At 41.5% G+C, this 22,070-nt stretch overlaps 1 protein-coding gene across 3 annotated transcripts in view; it reads left to right on the forward strand.

The window, feature by feature from the left end:
• The window catches only part of igdcc4 (immunoglobulin superfamily, DCC subclass, member 4), a 52,069-nt gene that overhangs the window by 1,089 nt on the left and 28,910 nt on the right, over positions 1 to 22,070 (forward strand). The window lies entirely within an intron of this gene.

Here is a 22,070-nt window from a genome sequence, read left to right on the forward strand (position 1 = left end):
GTTAGGTATTTTTCACTTAGACATTCTAAGTAAGTTTTTCCAAGGAGAGTTTTGGAGTTAATTTTACTTGCATAGTGTTGGCATGCCAATCAATGGTTGAGGAACAAACACACACCCTTCAGAGTGGGAGAAGGCCACTTTACCACCTGAGCCATGCCATGCCACTTCTACTGTTTCTTAGTATCTCGCTGGTGTCAGGCGGAACACTCAAACCAAATCTGGGCTCTCCGTCTGGAGTCACCAGTAATATGCTAGAACGCAGTTAGTGGCATCAAACATCGTCTCAGTCACTTCAGTCATGCATTTTTTTTAAATTGCTGTATCTGAGAAGGCTTTTGCTTTGTTGCTTTGCTTTTTGTTGCCGTGTCAGAGATATGATCCGAATCATGCTAGCAGATTGAGGTGACAGTTTCAGTCCATTTGTATTTGTTGTTCTTTCCTCTGCATCTTTGAGGAAATGTCTTCTCACATTAGAAATCTTCAGCCGAGCTGTTGTGTCCTGGCATATCAAGTACACTGGTCTAGTATTGGTTGGAGGTAATGCAAATTATTTCATCCGTGCTTTGAATTCCCCATTTCAACAGTCCACATTTCTTTTAAGCGCAAATTTAGAATGTACAATTTTCGTGTAATTTAAGTTCCCACAGCTGTCATAGCGCGTGTCAGTGAAAGTTGATAATTGTACTTAGAGCAGTGAACTCAATAACCCAGTAAGAGGCTGTCTGTGTATCGTTGGCATGGAGACAAGCCGTGGGAAACGGGTGATGACCCAACCAAAGCGCGTAGTACTTTTCAATTTGGGCGCTGTATGGCAGGCGCTCACCTCGTGCACCACCAGCCTCACATACGCAGTAAAGGGTTTTGGCATAAGGCAGTCTGGCTGATGGTCATACTACTACTCTGAGAATAACCAATCTCATCGGATCTTGGAAAGGGTCATAAGTAGGATGCAGCCTGGGCCCACCAAGAGGTCACATGCACGTGACATCACTTCCGCTTTCTATTTTTTTTCGCTCAATATCTTGGGTGGATCGCATTCGACTTGACTAATAGTCAAGTCGATTTGATCGCAAAACATGGTTCTTCTTGGCCCATGTATGGGATGATTCCTCCATACAGAGTAACTTTCTGCGGATATCGCGGTTGGAGATCAGCTGGCAAAATACTTGGAAAATGCCATCATGAAACAAGTTGATGATCGCTGTTAACAAGTGTATGCGGGTGTGTGTATCGCGTGGGTAACCAAGCAAAATGGCTGCGGTCGGAAAAAAAAGACCTCCCAGAATGCTTTGCTCTGAGCTGCGTGCAAGCGACCTATTGAGGGTCCTACGCCGGTCTACAGTATACTGAGACAGAAACAAACCTACAAATAGCGCAATCTATAGTCCTACACGGTGCATTCGTAGAGATGGTATCTTTAGGGACCGAAACTAACTTTTGTTGTTCCCATTATGCCGAGCTGAAATGTTGAATAAGTTGGTTGCTTGGCCAGTTTATTATGATGCAAAGCAGTTTGTTTTCAGGCTTTCATAAGCAGCACATACTGGAAGTGTCAGTCGGTAAGGTGTGTGTGTGTGTGTCGGCGAGAAACAGGGGGGGGGGGGGGATGGTGCAGCGTCTCATGCGAGTATATATGCGGGTTGGTCTTTTGTAAGAGTTCTCAGAGGGCTGACATTGAGAGACGTGGCAGCGGCAGTTGTGAGTGGCGAACCATGCGCAGGAAAAGTCTGCCCACACGGGCGACGAGTGGGTGAGCAGACGGTTGTACAAAACAAAGAACTTCGGTGCAAAATGGCAGTCTTGCAGGGGTCGGGACTAATGCGAGTTGCGATTGAAAGTTGAGCAATGGTGTCGCTGGTGTTGAAGTGGCTACAGAATAGCCATTTTATTTATAGAAGGTAAAACAAACCCACTTGAACTTGTCCACGATGCTTCTGTCAGTGCTGAGGTTTGTTCGAAGGGAATGTTGCACGCATGTCACCGATGAAGGATTTATGGATGATGTCTTGTCAGAAAGATATCACTGCTAGTTGGACCTCAACTTGGTTCGTTTTGGTCGTCTTCAACACAGAATGTCCTATACGGATCAATTATACTGCCCAGCGGGGGTCAGCGACCAACGGAGACTACTTCTTGGGTACGGAAGGGCTTCCAATACTTCTGAATAACACATTTGCTCAAATTATTCTTTAATCAGTCTATAGTAATAATTAATGGTATTCATCGACGTGAAGACACTGGTCATGTTTAGGTTTTCTCCCAAACACTTTACATGGAGGATCAGGACTTTTGTTTTGTTGGGAGAGGGTTGACCATTTTCACACATTTTTACTCCTTCAGGCTGGACTCGCTCCCTTTGCACAACAAATTACTGTGGGAACACTGTCCCGGAAAACATTCACTAAAAGCCAAAGAAAAGCTTCAAACATAAAGTTAATCCCTGATGCGAGCAGAAATACGGTCGACTGACCTGGTTTGATGACGGTTGACACTCCAGCCGTCTTTCTTAATGAGCAGTCTCGTCATCGTCACTCTGTCTCTCTTTCTCCTGTTCAAGGACTTTGCCAAAGACCTTGCTGTTCTCGCCTCTGAGCACATTTGTTGGACCAACGTGACAGGTTGCTTTCATTAGTGCCATGTCTGATGGAAGTGCTACAGTGAATCATGAATTGGAGGTGAACTAGTTTACCTAACTGGCAAGTCTTAGAGGAAAGCATTTTTTTTTTCATCATGGGGAATATCATCAATATGACCTTCAGGGTTATGTTGTGTAATTGCATCCCGGCTTTTATTGCGACGTAGGATTCAGGACCGGCCCGATGAATTTGCTGCCTTAACATTAGGCGTGTCATCGACTTATCGTTCGATACAAAAAACGGACTTCATAAATCATTATTGACGTGCGTGTTTCTTTTCATAAGTCATCAACATTCAGTCGGGCTGCTTCGTTCCCGGAACTGTCAGTCAACTTGCCCGCCACTGTGGGAGGCAGGACGAACACACGTACACACAAACAGACAAACAACGCAAACGGGTTGCTTTAACTGCTAATTAAGTTGCTCTCTCCAAAACAAATTAGAAGCCTCACTCAGCAGTCATCTCACAGCAGAAGAGGACGGCGGCTCAGTTTTTCATACCTCTGCAGAAGGGAGATGAGTGAGGATCGGTTTGATTTTACGGGATCAGCCGATCAGCGAGCCCCCAAAAATAAGGAAATCGCCATCGATGCGGATCCCAGACGATGCATCAGCGCACCCCTAATACGTATATACATAATGCTAACACAGGATGTAAATTAGCTACCACCAGCGCTATTTCATGGAAGTTGTAGGAATGCGGATTGTTGCCAGTTAAACTTGAAATCTGACATGCCGCCATATAGACCCAAAATAATGAGCGATGCCGGGATGGAAGTCGCAATATCAGCCATTAATAATCAGAGACTCGTGGAAATTAAATGGAGTGAGGTTCCCCTAGCTGGAACAAACCTGAGTAAAGCCTATGTAGGGGAAACGCGTCAATTATTTGCAGACCGGCCCAGTCCCCGTCCCCCGTCAATAGTGGAGGTCCACTGTTAACACAGTTCCTGTTGAGGGTGTCAGGGAAGCTGCAGTCTATCTCTGGAGACACCCTTGGCTGACATTAGTTTTCCCAGTTGGCGGTCAAGGAAACGTCTCATCCTTGCCTGTATCACGCAGTTAGAAATCTTCAAGGCCACACTAGGGTGATCCTAGTTACAATTTGACGGTTGAGGTAGAGGAGAACCCTAAACAGGAGGCGGTTCTTTTGAAGCAGTGTCCCACCAGTTCTTAAACAGGATTCAGCAAGTATTTGGAGGTATTTATGTGATGCATAAAAAGCCAAACATGGCAGTAGATACTCTCGAGTGATTATGAACATCATTGAGGCAGACCTCTGTGGATACTTCAGTGGAATTGTTTTTGGGTCCACCGCATGCACAATGTACACCGATGCGCACAATAATTGACATGCATAAGTATGCGTAGCATATGAAATGTAGCCAAGTAAAAATACTTTTATTGTCTTTATGGAAGCTCGCATTTTCCACCACACATCCCGGGCTCTGTTTTGCCCCAAAACAGAAACCGTTTTCTCCGTTCAACCACCTTGCTCGTGCCTCAGTTGTTTTGGTAACGAAAGCCGCACCATAGCAGGTGTTGTGAGAAGTGGGCCATTTTCACGACATGGCACCGACCTCTGAAAACAGGTAAAGTTTCGGGAGGCTTGGGCTGGAAATGTTTGTGCACTCACACTTTATTGCCATGAAATGCAGTGTCGGCACAAATCCACGTGATTAAATAGAGGAAATAAAGCTTCAAATCCAAAACCACATTTCTTCACTGTACAGATCAAATGAGCAGATCATACTTTTGTCTCGTGTGCACATTTTTGTGGGGTTGAGAAACGGGCGCTTGAACGAATTGCAGGCGGCGGGTTTTGTGTGGGAACTCGGGGGCGGTGATTTTGGGACAGAGATGAATCGGCAAGAGGAGCCGGCGGAGGCAAATTAGAGGGCAAGGGCCACGGCTCGATCCACAAACAAAGAGCTTGTTTTGTCCGTTCTAATGATCACAGGGAAATATGTCAACTTCATTTAACACGTTATGAGCACATGAAAGGGAGGAAATTGCCCCCTGCACCTTTGTTTCAACTGCGCCCTGAAAATTGTGATATTTGGAATTCGACCAACTTTTTCATGAAAGATGCAATGTTAGATTTCAAAAGTCCTGGAGGTATTCTGACTCAGTCTAGGTGAGGACTCAAAGAATGAGTACTTGTACTGTATGGGACTTTAAAAAAGTGTTCTTTAACATTCCTAAAAAAAATGTGGCTTCTCATGAAATTGTTTTTGTAATTTTCAAATTGAAAATTCATGAAAAAAATCCTTTACATTTCTTTTCTAATTATAATAGTGTGATACTTTGTAAAAATAGTCAATATTGTGTATCATTCAATCTTAAAATCATCCACATAGGTGATATTAACATATTTTTTAAAAAAATATTTGTTTATTTTTACAATTTGAAATCATGCCAAACTCACACTGTTTTACATTACATTAGTGGTTATGTTGTGTCAGAGTTATTATTAAACATGTGAGTTCATATTTATTTCACCTACGCTGTTTTAAAGTAAAGATTTTTTTTTCTTCATTTTTCCTGTTCAAGTTTATTGGGATCCCCTTGAGTCTTCACCAAGGTGAAGTCTATTGTAAAAAACAATGTCATTTCATATTATCTATCCATTTTCTAATCCGCCTAACCTCACAAGTGTCACGGGCGTGCTGGAGCCTATCCCAGCTGTCTTCGGGAAGTAGGCGGGGGACACCCTGAACTGGTTGCCAGCTAATCGCAGGGCACACTTATACAAACAATCATTCATGCTCACAATCACACCTCGGGACAATTTAGAGTGCTCCATTAACATGCCACGCATGTTTTTGGAATGTGGGAGGAAACCGGAGTACTGTACCCGGAGAAAAACCTCGCAGGCACGGGGGAGAACATGCAAATTTCACACAGGAAGGCCGGAGCCGGAAAAGAACCCTGCACCTGTGCACTGTGAGGCCGACATGCTCACCCGTCGAACACCGTGCCACCTAAATTTATATTCATGCAATATAAATAGAGAGACAAAAAAGTGAATTTCCCTTAAATAAATACAAATAACTTAGAAAAGTGACCACAACAACGTCAATTCATTGTTCTGTACAATCCGTTTTTCACAGATTATTAGGATTATTTAATCGGGGTTAACTTCTGCTTGTCCATGTATGATAGTTAATATTTTTAAAATGTTCCTTAAAACGTGCCCTGAATAGTTCCTAAAGGTCACATATAATTGATCGCAATGGGAAACTGTCATGGATTGTGTTTGACCTTCAAGGTACCAATACATATGCATGGCTTCCATCCAGCGCAGTCGTTAATAGAAACCTGACTCATTTCATCCACTAAGTGAAACTGCAGCACAGCAACAGTTGTGTCTTCCTGTCATGTTCCCAAAGAAATATAATTTCCCGCTCGTGTTAATAGGACTTTAATCCACAGTTGTAAGTTCACATCTCATTAAACAGCTCGACAGTCAACATCTTTTTTTTTCCCCCCCTCTCTTCCACGGGTTGATGAAGCTGGCGGGATTCTTTTCCATCATGTTCGGAATAACTCGCACACATAAATAAACGGCAAACGTTACCTGCATTGTTTTTCCATTTTTTTTTTTTTTTTTTTAAATAAGAGATCGAAATTGATTTAATCCAAAAATAATCAACAGATTATTCGATTAATAAAATAATCGTTGTTTGCGGCCCATTGTTATGTGACCATTATTTTTCAAAACATTTTGCTTTGCTTTACTCGTATGTAAGATTTAAACGTATTAAATTCATCAACAATGAGTTCCTTTGAACGGGAAAGTGTCATTGCTCTAGGGGCTCCATGAGTTCTTGAAAATATTTTATGGGTGGGCCCATGCTAGGAATGTTTAACACACTTTACGATGCTTAATGAAACTAGATTAGAAACTCCAAAATTTGAGTTTATGAGTATGGAAAAAAAACTCAGCATTTTAATTAGTTTGTCCTGGAAAAGTCCTGGACAATCGTTAGCATGCTTTCCATGGTGCTTAAAATTCTCTTAGACGAAGTGTTTGCAAATGCGTTGTGCTAAACTATGGCCGATACAAACTATGTGTCCAGTGCCTTTTCAAGATGCTCAAACTGCAACATTCACAGCACACAGACAGTAATCAGAACCAACTCATCCAGGGTTATTGTGACTTTTCTTTTCTTCCCTCCCCGACTGAGTATCATAAATAAAAACGCAATCACGCAGGAAGAGTTGTTATCCAGCCAGGACAGCCATCCTGCTGTCAAACAACATGCTGAGAATCCATTTTAGCACCTGATGAATCTCCCCGTCCCCAGTAGAGTTTGACGAGGGCGCCGTAACGCGCAAGGCCAGGGTGATGTGGCCGACACGCCGACATCAGAGGGGATCTCTAGGCTGGCTTGTTACTCACTTCACCGCGACCCCTGCATCCTGTCCACACAGAATAGACAGATACTGCTTGACACAAATTTATTATGTGCCCGCTTTGTTGCTTGAATTCAAAGGCCAAATAAATCACCATTATGACTTTTTTACACAGCATGTTTTTTTTATTTTTATTTTTTTTAACAAATTCAGCTCTGGAGGTCAGTCTTCTTGGGCGCAAAATAAAATATGGACCCTCAAAAAAATGTCTCAGGAACCCATGCCTCAAAAGACAGAAAGTAGGGAATCTACCTTATAGGTTTGAAGTGTGTGGTTTAGGGTCATTTTGTCCATTTCCAGGCGTCCCTTAAAGGCAATTCGCTAGAACCTTTTGAAAATCTAGCCTCCAGCACTACTTTTACTTCGTAACATGATATATGGCATGTCTATCACGAGTAGACCCACCAAAAAGTCCAAAGAACTCACATTCCTAAAAGATACAGGAAGTCTGAGATTTTGGTGATTTGATTTTTGATGGGATGGGAGAGTCTTTAATTGAATGAATGATTTCTCTGAACTCTGTTTTTCGTGCCATTGTTTTAATTGATAAAATAATCAAATCAAATACCTTTCATTAAAACACTGGGGAAAAATGCAGAATGTGTCATCTTTGAAAACGGTGGTCATTTTCCTTAATACAAGTATCAAGCTTGTGGTCAAGCTTATCCACATCACTGCCCAGCTAATGTGCTGTTTTTTCATCCCACCTTGCTTTCACAGCATCACAGTCTACCTCTGCTGTGGAAGGAAGGGTTATGTATGCTATTATACACGGATATTGTTGGTGTGTATCTGTTTAAAAAAAAAAAAAGGAAGAGTTGTTATCCAGCCAGGACAGCCATCCTGCTGTCAAACAACATGCTGAGAATCCATTTTAGCACCTGATGAATCTCCCCGTCCCCAGTAGAGTTTGACGAGGGCGCCGTAACGCGCAAGGCCAGGGTGATGTGGCCGACACGCCGACATCAGAGGGGATCTCTAGGCTGGCTTGTTACTCACTTCACCGCGACCCCTGCATCCTGTCCACACAGAATAGACAGATACTGCTTGACACAAATTTATTATGTGCCCGCTTTGTTGCTTGAATTCAAAGGCCAAATAAATCACCATTATGACTTTTTTACACAGCATGTTTTTTTTATTTTTATTTTTTTTAACAAATTCAGCTCTGGAGGTCAGTCTTCTTGGGCGCAAAATAAAATATGGACCCTCAAAAAAATGTCTCAGGAACCCATGCCTCAAAAGACAGAAAGTAGGGAATCTACCTTATAGGTTTGAAGTGTGTGGTTTAGGGTCATTTTGTCCATTTCCAGGCGTCCCTTAAAGGCAATTCGCTAGAACCTTTTGAAAATCTAGCCTCCAGCACTACTTTTACTTCGTAACATGATATATGGCATGTCTATCACGAGTAGACCCACCAAAAAGTCCAAAGAACTCACATTCCTAAAAGATACAGGAAGTCTGAGATTTTGGTGATTTGATTTTTGATGGGATGGGAGAGTCTTTAATTGAATGAATGATTTCTCTGAACTCTGTTTTTCGTGCCATTGTTTTAATTGATAAAATAATCAAATCAAATACCTTTCATTAAAACACTGGGGAAAAATGCAGAATGTGTCATCTTTGAAAACGGTGGTCATTTTCCTTCATACAAGTATCAAGCTTGTGGTCAAGCTTATCCACATCACTGCCCAGCTAATGTGCTGTTTTTTCATCCCACCTTGCTTTCACAGCATCACAGTCTACCTCTGCTGTGGAAGGAAGGGTTATGTATGCTATTATACACGGATATTGTTGGGGTGTATCTGTTTAAAAAAAAAAAAAAAAAACACTGTTATTCTTCTCGATGGTCCACAAGGCCAGACCTTGTCAACTCCGGCAGCTTGTTCGTAAAACGTTTGGAGGGAAAATGACCATACGGGATTCCTGCGGCTTAAGTGAACCTGTGCAATGTGAAGCGCGGCGGTGGGAGGGAAAGGGGATAGTGGAGTGAGTCAAACATTTATTCCGTACGCTGCAGCAAGCGGAATATTCTCAGATCAAAGTCCGCTTTCTTGCTTAAATATCATCGAAGATGGGGACACCGGTGGCTGGATTTTATGTGTGGATATTTTCATTATTGCAGGTCTGGCAATGTGCAGTGACTGCATCGTGTGAATCTTGCAACGCGCCTCAGCCTTGGGGTTATGTTTGCAGAAAATCACATGACAAATGTTTTTTGTTAATATTCCAATTTAATCAAATTTAGTTGAAAATGTCATTTCTTGCCCACATGTCTAGACTTTAGCAACACCTAGGATTGTATATTATTTTTAATTCATGTCTAAATATTTTATCACCAAAAAAAAAATTTTGATTTTTTTTTTGGGGGGGGTCAAAAAACTCAAATGAAAAAGAATTACAACATACTTATAATCTACTCGTAGCACACTCTTTGAAATGACTCGTTTTGAGGGACCAGGTTCTGTCTCATGCAAACACGACACTGCTCAGACCTCCCCTCTGTTCTATGGGGCCTATGGGATTTTGTTACCATGATGAGCTGGGGTGGAGCCAAAGCTAAAGCGTTGTTCTCCAGCAGCATAGTTTGAAAGGAAAAGCCAGCCACTGTCAGGCCAAAGTACGAGTGTCATTTGTATTTTCATTAACGAGCCGTCATAGTACACTTTGTTCATTTGCGTATGCATGTGGATCAGCACATACTATACAGATATTCATGAAAAATAGCTTAATAATATGTCTGTTTGTCATTTTCTTGTATTCAATTCATTCAAATGTAAACATCCATCCGTTTTCAACACCGCTTATCCTGAACAAGGTCGCGGGGAATTGCTGGAGCCAATCCCAGCTGACTTCGCGCAGAAGGCAGACTGCACCCTAAACCGGTTTCCAGTCAGTCGCAGGGCACATGTAGAGACAAATGACCATTCGCACGCACATCCACACCGTCATAGAGTGGGAAACCGATCCCTCGCTGCCCACACACAAGTCCGGCGAATGCACCACTGCACCATCAGCGAGTAACATATAAATATAGTATAATATAAAACATTGAATACAAATAAAAATTACCACAAGGCATTCATCTGTAATGTATAAACAGCACATTATACATTCACTTCTTTTTTATTTAATGTATTCCTTTCTTTGGCTTGAACTTTTTATTTTCATGAATTTCATTTATTCGCTGTTCATATATATATATATATATATATATATATATATATAGTTGCCACGACAAAAGCTTGTTACTCCAGTGTGGTGACGACTTGGAAAACACACCAGTAAAAATGATTAAAACATTTTCCTTGAGCTGAATAATTTGCGCATAAATGTTTTTAAAACAGTACATTGATCATTAAATGAATGAATCAATGAATTTGCATCTGTTCAAAATTATTCGCACACTTAAGTAAAATATCTGCATAGTCAAATTCACAGAGCTCAATTTTATAATCCTCAAAAAGGAAGAGTCAGACATGCTCCATTCCTCCTCAGACATGGCATGTGGGACAGAAGTGCCTGAGGAATAGTCCATTACACATCAGTGGTAAATTAGGTTTGTGTGTGTGTGTGTGTGTGTGTGTGTGTGTGTGTGTGTGTGTGTGTGTGTGTGTGTGCGTGCGTGTGCGTGCGTGCGTGCATGTGTGTGTGTGTTTACTAAAGCATGTGTGGCTGCATTCTTTTCTGTAACTGAGGGGGCATCAGCTGTGATTTGTCAATGCATGGTGATCCCATCCCTTGAGAGTCCATTCTAAATTAAAGTGTCTATTATTTAAAGGTGCCTTCGGCTGACTTTCATTTGAATGCGCTGGTGTCATGAATATGTTGTTTGTTTTGGTGTTTTTTTTTTTTCATGGCTATTATAGTCCTCTCTGCATGTGCATTTTCAGCCCATCATGGAAATAAGTCTTACATCTACAAAGTAATTTAGATTAGTCCAGAATTTAAATGAATTGTTATGAGTATACATTTCTTCAATGACAGGAATCGCAAAGTGATGTGTTTATTTTTTTTTTCATCAGTCCAAAGCTTATTTTGCATCTCCTTGGTGGATGCCCGGTGGGATGCACTGTGGTTGATAAGACATCATTTTCCTCAATAAACTGGCAAAGAAAAATAATGATAATAAAAATGACAAATCGTATTATGAAATGCAACAATAAATTATATTGTTGTTTTGTATCATCACAAGACAAAAATATGTTGTTTTTTTTTTTTTGTTCTAGTTTGCAGTCACAATTTGTTCTGATTTGAAAACTAATTTTGCCGAATTTCTCCCGGGGTGAAACTGTATAACTGTGCAAACATGGAAAAAGTACACCGCTAACACTGGGAGGTTCAGTGAATTAAGTGTGATGTTAAAAAAAAAAAAAAAGAGGTTTTGAGCTTGGCAGTGCATGTGGAATCTGAAACTGAAATTCACTGCCATTACCTTGATAGCTAGCTAGCCAGCTAGCTACCTAGCTAGACAGATAGACAACAATGCAACAAGCACGAACAATCAGCTTCTGTTAGCATCAACTCTTCTGATTTGTCTCAGATAATTGATTTGTCCCAGCAGTGATCTCAATTGACCACTGAGAGAAGCACACTACTTCATGTTAGCTTAAATTTTAGCACCAGCATTCCTTGACCACAGGCAGCCAAAACGTCGTCTCCTCGGTGATTATTTTTGAAGGTCAGCAACACCTGAAAGGGCGCTACCATAACCTGCACGAGTTAAGTAAAACAGTAATGACTGTTTGTAGGGTGAATGACATGTATTTCAATTTAAAACACACTGTAACTCATAGGGTTAGTTAGTGACAAAGCCTCAAATTAATTTGATTCTTTTTTAAAAATAGAGTCCAATAACCAGAACTTGAAAGTCTTGTGCAGTTTACAAGGCATATTTTCCCCCAAATGTGGGTTCATTTCCAGATTATACAACCTCAAAGACATTCAACTTTGTTGGTTTCATTGTAATCTAAACCCATAACCCTTTTCCACGGAACGGATTCTTCTCAAATAACGATTGACAAAAAGCCAAAGAATGGGAAAAGCAAGATGTGGTTTGCAAAGGTCCCGCGTGACTTGTACCCTCTTAGAATGCAATTTTTTGGGGGGATCCATTTATTTCCCAACCCCCAAATTAAAACACTAGCCCTAAAAATTCTACCTTTGTTTTACTCTTCTGTCTGCAGTCAGGTTGACATTACAAATCTCTTCTCAATTGCCTTACCTTGATGCATTAAGTTTCAATAAATAAATAGTTTTTCACCAGAGTGGGTCTTACTCACGTCCTTATTTTCAGGCCTGTCGTGGTGGTCATACTTAGTTGAACTGAGGTCACCTTTTATGTGCTTCTCATAGAGTTTGAGTGAGGTCGTACTGGAAGAATGCCTCCCTCATGCTGCGATCCTCACATGGCACCTCGGAGACGCTTCGTTTTTCTGATTTCGTCTCCCGCCGGTCTATCTGATCCGTACCTCAGTTGACATTACTGAATAGATAGCAGGAATAAAAAAAATGCTCAACTTGTTTCGGAGAAATGTTCAGTTTCCCCTGACACTGCATATCTGAGTGTTAACGTGATCTAATTTGTGGAATTAATGTTGGATTTATATGTGTCTCATATTGCAGTGGCACCGTCAGGAGTTGTACAAAATGAGTCCAATGAATTCATCAGCTACCCGTTTTCTTTTGCACTTGTCCTAAGAACTCGAGCCTGTTCCAACAGACATAGGACGAGAGGGGGGCACCCATTAATGCACACATGCAGTGACACTTATGGGCAATTTCAAGTCCTCAGTAAACTTAACATGCATGTTTTTGGAACGTGGGAGGAATGTTATTTATAAGTTCATTTTGTACTTGACAAAAAGAAAAAAAGAGCTCAAGAATAACGTCTTCAACGTGCTATGTTGCATGGACATGAGGCCACTGTAAGTTTTACGTGGTAGAGTTTTAGTAGAAAAATAATCACTAAGCTTATTTTTTATTAATCATCCTTTCAGTCTCAATCAAAATAATCATGATTATTCTTTTTCCACAATTGTCTAACCCTACTTGGCATTTGAAGTTCGCCTCGAATTGCAATTAAAACATGATGGGATGTTGTCTTAATATTCTGAACAGCACCTGGCTCAGTTCGAGCCCTGTTAAAGTCGTTCTCATCCTAAACTCAAACGTGAACTCCCGTTTCCTTGGACTCGTTCGTTTAAATGCCAAAGGAAGAAAACCAATATTTGTACCGGCGCAATTCTTTTTGTTTGATTTTGCCTCTTCCTGCCTGCACACAAAAAAAAAATATGGTTCACGTCAATCTAAAGACTTCTAAGCTGGAGCTTTTGCCTATTGTATATGCATGAAATCGAGTCCCCCCCCCTCCCCCCATCTCCCACACATTTAAGTGCGTTATTAAGCGGCAAATTTGAATTTACTAAATGCCTGCTTTATTTCTGTTTATTCCCATAGATTCCTGCCAATTCCCATTCATTTTTTTTGTTAATTCCTTTGGAAAGTTTGAAAATTCCCAAATTTTGCAGCTTGAATTGCGCTTGTCCAGCCAGAGGTTCTGAAAGCAAACAATATGAACTCTTAACTGGCTCAAGGTAGGAATTGTTCTACTGTCTTTGTGCCTTGGTGCCTGTATTTTGAAACAATTCCTCCAAAAATGCCAGTGAATGCCTCGTGAACGCCATAGTGATACTGAAATCTAAAAATAGACTATATGACATCTCCGCAACCCCCCCACCCCCACACACACACGTTAAAAGATCTACAAAAATATCACATCAAGGAGCTCATCGAAATATAGTAGCCTCTTTCAAACTTATCCCGGTTCTATCTGAACAAGGATTCAGCGAGCACACAATCGAATTTCTCACACAGTGCAAGAACCATATGTGCTCGCCATCGACTACCCTGACATTTGCACAGACACACACAAGACTGCAAGGAATTGCTTTTTTCCAGGGGAGTAAGACACTTAAACGAGCATCGACAGGGCCTGATATAAAGTAATGACTTAGGAATGAGTTATTTGTACAGGAGGAGCTCCGCTGGAGGTGGTCACGCGCATGCAGATGTGAGACCGTGAATAATAGTGGAAATGTTGATCCGTCTCTGCTATATGTTCCCGAGTGGCACATTCAACATGTCACACCGCAGCCTCATTTATCATTCCGGTGCGAGATGCACAGATGCATTATTAAGTCCGTGCATGTCACCTCGGTGAGCAGCAACAAGAACGAGAGAGGTGGGTGAGTCCTTTCGAAATCTCTGCTCATATATCTTTGCTTATGTTTGCGCCCATTATTTCCACTTTCCTTGTGTAGAGAAACGCCTGGTTTGTCAACTTCATATGCATTGGGTTTGCTTGGCTTTCAGGATAATCAGCTCGATCAGGTTTAAATTCGTTATAGTGTGACTTTTCGGTGCTTGTAATGGCCATGCGCAGGCCCCTGTGCTTCTGGGAGGCCCCACATCCAAGAGGGGCCCCGCCTCTCTCTGATTGGCTGACGCCAGGCAGGGATGAATGAGCACTGTACATAGAGCAGGAGGTATGAAGGAGGGCAGTGGTACTCCCCCACCTCCATCCCATACCACCCACCCCCCACCCCACGCACTCTCATTCTTTAGCTTCCCCTCTGTCCACTTATGTTCTGGTTCCCACACACATACACTAAAGGGGGTTGCATGCCATGTTTTGACTCGTAGGGCTGCATGGAGGGTATTATTGTCAAGAAATATTTGGGGTTGATTTCCCCTCTAAGAGGCTTTTTGAAGCACTCTGACAAGAGTCGGTTTTAATAGACACATCTAAGGTTGCAAAAGGAAACAATTGAATACTCTTAATTATGTCATAGTTGAGTATGTATAAATCCAGTCCCTCTTTTCGGATAGGAATAAAGAGTGCTGAGCACACTTATTTCGACCAGGACCCTCAAAATGTTTCAGTCACCTGCAAGAAACTTGAAGTGCTTTAATGTGTAAATATGTCAATTTTGGTGCACTTTCAACATTTTGAACGGGAATGATGAATTTCAAATTGAATTTATCTTTTTCCACCCAATCATAAATTAATAAAAAAATCATTCAACTGCTTAAAGTAAATTTCCTGTGAAAGAATCAAGATAAATGACTAATTCAACATCTTAATCAGGAAATAATAATTCAATATCAACATTCTTAATTTCGAGCTAATGTATGCGTTACTTGAGCACTGCATTTTTTCTTAATTTGTGTGGAAAAAAAACCCCAAAAGAAAACATCTGCTCTGTAATTGGTGGTCCTTCGGTACATTTCCAAAAGACTTCAGGAAATTAAGACGAGTTGTGCTTAAATAACTTAATCTTCATAATTAGCTCTTGTGAAGTCAATAAGTCGATGGTAATTATTTTCATTTTGTGAAGCTGTGCTGTAAGAGTCAAGGGGACTCACTGGCATCAATAGGGGAATCAAAAATATGCAAAGAACATGAGTGCTTGGTAAAATTTCTTCTTTTCCACATGCAGTACACACCGTTAGTCAAAAATGGTCATCTGTGAAAACGTAAGATGTTATTCGAAGCGGCTCCCAGAAGTTGTCGAGGCGTTCGCGGGGAAGATGAGTCGCTGTGAGAAGCGCATTGAAGTTTCGTCATGGGAGGAAATGCAGCTGGAACGTCTGCGCTCCTGATAGGGCAGCTGTTCACATTGTTGAGTGAATCATAGCCTCACAGCAGCTTGAGGAAAAACATTGAGTCCTCTGTTTGGAGCGTTGCAAATCCAATGAGAGCTGACTCAAGAGCGACAATTTATTCTTTATTTATTTATTGATTTATTATTTTTTTTATGAAGTAGAAGTTTTGATTGCCATTAATTAGTGTGAAAGCTTTGTTGGTCCTCATCAGGGTTATATGGAGCCAATCCAAGCAGATTTTAGGCAAGAGATGGGTTATATCCCGGACTGGTCAACCTCTACTTCACAGTACCGGTAATTTTTTTTTTATTGTGGGGGCAGGGGGGCTTGGAACATATCATCTGCGAAAACTGGGAGAGCTCTGTAGTTACTTTTCCTATTTGCCCTCCCAGTCTGGTTGCATTAGGGCCGGGTGGAGCAGTGACCCAAAAGATCCAGCCATCCTTTATCTCGACCAGAGGTTCTAAACCTTTGCACTAAGCGCAATATTTTATTTTTGAAAAATTTCAAGAAATACCACCAAACAAAAACGTCACAAAGTATAATATACAGTCTGTCACGACACAGCACAGGCATTGATTAATATGAAATGATCACTAAATTAATAGCCAAGGGTAAATAAAAAAGTCCCATATGTGTTTTTTGTGAAAAAGAAATGTCATTTTAGACCATGTGACCCAGGCCTACTAGTTCATCATCATTTAGTCACAGTAGTTCCTTCTTAAATAAAAACCTAATTCCTTTGCTTTGGATCATATCAAAAGGATTCAAAGAGCAAAATTCTAAGCGACCCTAAAGCTACCGTATATAAATTAGTTCACTAGTTGGCAAACTGGCAGACCAGATGTCTTAACACAAAAGCAAATCTGTTTAAAGTGCTTATGGGGGATATTTGAAATGGTCTTGTTTTTCTTTATAGCACTGCACACATGGTACTGTAGGTATGGTTCCACTTTAGAGGCTTGCTGAAACCTGAGCTTTGGTCTGGCCGGGGTCACTGGCGAGGGGGGGTCCACGGACTGTGTGTTGACAGTGAGCCTGACCCGGTGAAATATTCACTTGGCGGCATTGCTCTCAAATAACTAACGCACGCCCCCCCACCTCCTGGTTTCTCTCTGGTCTCCGTTTACTAAAACCTTTTGAAGAGCTTGAGTGGTACATTAACATAAGGGGACTATTTCAGTACGGTTTACTTATGGATTATTTGTGTCATTTTATTAAAAAAAAAAAAAAAAAAAAAAAGATTTACAGCTGAAATTGTTCTCTTAATCATTCTGTATTGGGAACAATGCTGAATGGCGTTCTTTCAATTTAAAGACAGCGCAGTGATGCAAAATATTTCCCTAACTAAATGTTCTCATAATCCTCATCACAGTAGGTTGTCACCGGCCCTTCAGTTTTCCATGACGATGTTTACATGCTGTCAATATTCGGGTCCAGGTCAAAATTCCAGTTTCTGAAACATTTGGAATAACCCATTTACATACGAGAGCGGACAGTTTCTCCAGCATTTGAATATCCCGATTGAAACGGCGACGCACAAGGTTTTAAATGTATACGATATCACTATGGACTACTTTCTATCCTGAGCCAAATGCTCCAAAAATGCGGGTTAATGACAGCTCAAGACTTTTTAAAGCTGCACAAATCAATACTGTATATATTTCAATAGCCAGCTTAGTTCCTTGATCACGACCTAATAGAGCATACAGGCAATAAGACCACCAAACAAGCAAAAAGTGAGGATGCTACAGTGAGGGACCCTACATTTTTTTAATTTATTTTTTGGCACAGTCTCCTTCTGTTTCAGCATTTACTGCACATCCAAACATGTCGGCTGATCCCTGCTTTTTGCCAAGTTCTCGTTGAGCTGGGTAATGGTTGTTTTAATGGCCTAATGAGACCTGATTACTGCATTTGAAATGGCGGTGAGGACTCTGGTGTACAAGATCGTATGCGCCAACGAAATCCTCTTGAAATGTGTGCTTTTGGTTGGGTTTGCATGCACGAACTCTATATGTTACCTTTATGATGTGTGTGTGTGTGTGTGTGTGTGTGTGTGTGTGTGTGTGTGTGTAAGGACATCGTAGAGCCTTTCTGTGGATTACCCGGCCTCTTCATCAGGAAGTGACGGCAGGGGGTCAGGCCTCATTTAATCAAGGGAAAAATTCCATCTCCCATTAACGTAATTAATCCAACACCAGAGCGAGAGCAAGAGAGAGAGAGCGGGAGAAAGATTCAGGACATCAGTGTGTGTGCGTGTGTGTGTGGAGAATGTGTTTGCAAAGTAAATTAGTAGTTTTGTAGAATGCGCTGTAGGAGGGATGTATGCACAAGTCAGTCTCAGTAGAATTCATAGTGTTGCAATAATATAATGATGCAGCGGTAGTGTTTCACGGTATCCGTGTAACTGAAGAACTGATATGGACAAACTGTCTATTATTTTTCACAATAAATGTGACCAAAAAAAATCAAGGAAGGTTCATTGTAAAACAAAGCTGTTCTCTTGAGTATTTCTCTAATAACATTCCGACAGAACGTTACGGATCGTTCGCCTTCCCTTCTTTCTTGAAACTGCCCGATTGCATTCATTTTACTGTCCTTGGAAATTTTTGGATTAGTGTATTTTTGTACTAGAGCTGTTCCGGTACATGTCGAACCAATATCCGATATCAATAACGGATCGAGTCACCCCTAATTTGTACTTCTCAATTCCATTTGATGTGGATACTTATCCCGCAATTATGTGGCATGATGCCGTCACTTTGCAGGTAACGTAATGGATATGGTTTGTGAGAAAAGTAATTTATGGTCAATGCATGCTTAAATGTATTTATTTTAAGACACTGATGCCTTTTAAACTCTTGCCAGCCATTTTAAATGTCTCGGCAGGCCTCACTCACTTGGCCCGTGGTCCTTGAAACAGACACGTGACGTAAGGGAAGGGTAACCAACTAACTGCTTTGCGCCCCAGCTACAGGCCGACTTTGCGGCTCAGCCTTTGGCCAGCAATCGTGATGAAATGATTTTGGATTCTGACAAACCGGTGAATTCATTTTGAATTGGCATTGTGTGAACATGAATATCGGTGAAGCATGGAAGCCAAAGTAATAAGCAATGTCTGTAGCATTTTTATAGCATCATCATTCAGACCGCTCAAACTGTTGCCACTGTACTTGTCCTCATTTCCTAAGAAGCCAAACTGTTGATGAGACACTTTGCGAAAAAGAAGACAAACTAGAGTTATTGCCATCCATCTATCCATCTTCCTCCACTTCTCCGGGGTGGAGTCATGGGGGTGGGGTGGGGAGATAGCAGCTTTAGCAGGGAAGCCCAGCCTTCCCTCTCCACAGTCAATTCATCCAGTGGGGGGGAATCCCAAGGCCTTCTCAAGCCAATCAGGAGACAGTCTCTTGAGCATGTCCCAGGTCATCCTCGGGGGCCTTCCTCTGGCGGGATGTGTCCGGATTAACACCCCCGACCCCGGTTGGTGTTCAGAAGGCATCCTGATCTGATGCCAGAGCCACCTCAGTTGACTCCTCCCATTGCAGAAGAACAGCGGCACTACGCTGAGCCTCTCATGGATGACCGAGCTTCTCACCCTTCCTATAGATGTTGCAATTTGCTCAGAAAAAGAACAGATGTAAGCTATTATATGTTCTTATACATTTATTTTCTTTTATTTTTAAAACGTGCCAAAAAGTCCAAAACCGTGATTTTTTTTTTTTCTGGTATATTATCTCTGTTCATAGATTCTGCCGAGATCATTTGAAATCTCTTGTCAACCAAAACAGCATTATTTCTTGAACTGCTAGAGATTTTTTTTTTTTTCTGCCGAGATCATTTGAAATCTGTTGTCAACCAAAACAGCATTATTTCTTGAACTGATAGAGATTTTTTTTTTTTTTTTAATGATTCTGATATCTGCCGGGAAAGAAAAATCTGGGAACGGATTAATCGGCCACTTAATTTAAATATGTATACCATGAATGAGAACTTTTTGTGGGGGTGTTCCTTACTGCTTACAACAACAAAAACGATGAGTCACAACCGGAATATTTAACTGTTTTACAATACTTTGTTCATTACTGTTTGTTGAAGTACAACAGAGTGGTTCAAAAACTTCATAAACATCTCCAAAAGATGCTGAATTTATCTTTAGTTTAGGCCATATCCTATCTGTCAGATCTTCTTCAGATCTCTATCCCTTCCCGCTCATTATAGACAGGCACTCGTGCGCTCAGCGTAAACATTGGTGCATCTTCATTTTCATGCCAGGGCAAGTCTAGTTTACTCTGTTTGGGAAAACTGCTCGTCACCACTCTTACAATAAATCGACAATGAGTCAATACAATTTCGTTCAAAGATGGCAGACATGTCACAATCTCTCAAAAAGATTCATTCCCCCCTTGCTGAGAATGGACCATAAAATAAAACCGACCATCCGACTTGAGAAGGGAGTGCAACCGATTCATTTATATAGATCAATAAATTTGTTCATTTTTAAGGAATGTGATGCAAGCGCTTGTTCAAAGTTGCGATCATTTGACAGATGTTGGTGCATAATGGATGCAGTAAGGGTTGAAAATGCATGGGCTGCGTGCAGCAGCGGATAAACCCAATGACCTGGCTGTTTTCCAAGATAGAAGGTTGAAGCATCGCTGAGTGTGCGTGCGCGCGCATGTGTGTGTGTGTGTGTGTGTGTGTGCGTGTGTGTGTGCGTGCGTGCGTGCGTGCGTGCGTGCGTGCGTGTGTGTGTGTGTTTAAGTGGCCTTTTCAAGCAATTCCAGCGCAGTCCATTTTACCTGTCTTAGCCTCACTCCTTATGAAAACCAATCACGTTTTGGCTGCCCGTCACAGATATTGAGTCTTCGGCTCGTTTTTATCTCCCACTTCAGTCATTAGGACCTTTTATCCCAAGATACCGCTACCCCCCACGACCCTACCCCACACCCCTCCTACCTTTCTTTTGTCTTTCTCTGCCATCGCTGAGTTTTCCACAGAACCAAATTAAGAAGCACTCTCAAAAAGCAGGGGAAATATACCAACTGAACGATGAAGGTCAGATGCTATTTATTCAAAGACAAAGCAGGAAAAGTGTGTTCACGTTTGGAATCGAATAGATATACCGTAGATAGATAGACAAATACCACGGAGGAACATCTCGACTGTGAGGCGTGCTGAGCACTCGTCCACCAAAATGACGATAATCTGGTTCAGATAACATATGAATACATGTGCAGTATATCAACAATTATACATTCATACAATTTACAAACAATATACTGTCATTCGGTATTGCTTTTATTTGTAACGCAGTATAGCGCGATTAAAGAGTGACCGAACTGGGGTGTGGCCTGCCTCTCGCCCAGGGTCAGCTGGGATAAGGTCCAAGAAATGCAGTTGAGAAAATGGATGGACGGATGGAATGGCGGCGTAGAAAAGCAGGACAGATGTCTGTCCTAATAATAACAATGAAAAGCAAAGCTGAAAATGATCTGCTTTTTGCTTTTTTGTGAAAAGACGCCACTCCCAAGAAAAAGCAGTCGTCGCCCGGGTCAGTGACCCGTCTACAAAGTTAAAGTTGAATAGCTGCTCTGTTGTTTTTATCTGCAGTTAAACTTCTTTTTGTATTACTGTTGACATTTTTTTAATGTTGTTTAAACCCTTTTGCATATGGTCACAAAAATATGATGAGGGTGAAAGGTTGACCGGTTCCGTCACGTGAAAATAGAATTCAATACAAACTCAAAAAGAACTATTATGGGATAATTCAAAAGTCAAACAATATCGTCAAACAACCACTGGAAAAATGGTTTGCACTTTTGAACAATATCGAACAACATTTTCATCAAATTTGTCGAAGAAGCAAGATATTACTTATGAGAATAAACTAAAACTAAATCGTAAGAAATTGGTATCAACCGGTATCCCGACTGGCTAGCACGTCGACCTCACAGTGCAGAGTTACCGGGTTCGATTCCAGCTCCGGCCTTCCTGTGTGGAATTTGCATGTTCTCCCCGTGCCTGCGTGGCTTTTCTCCGGGTACTCCGGTTTACTCCCACATTCCAAAAACACGTATGGCAGACTGATTGAACACTCCAAATTGTCCCTAGGTGTGAGTGTGAGCGCGGATGGTTGTCCGTCTCTGTGTGCCCTGCGATTGGCTGGCAACCGGTTCAGGGTGTCCTCCGCCTTATGAGAATAAACTAAAACTAAATCTGAAGAAATTGGTATTAACCGGTATCCCGACTGGTTATCACGTCGACCTCACAGTGCAGAGTTACCGGGTTCGATTCCAGCTCCGGCCTTCCTGTGTGGAATTTGCATGTTCTCCCCGTGCCTGC

The sequence above is a fragment of the Hippocampus comes genome, unplaced genomic scaffold (assembly GCF_001891065.2).
Source record: "Hippocampus comes isolate QL1 unplaced genomic scaffold, H_comes_QL1_v1.1 scaffold82, whole genome shotgun sequence".
Lineage (NCBI taxonomy): Eukaryota > Metazoa > Chordata > Actinopteri > Syngnathiformes > Syngnathidae > Hippocampus > Hippocampus comes.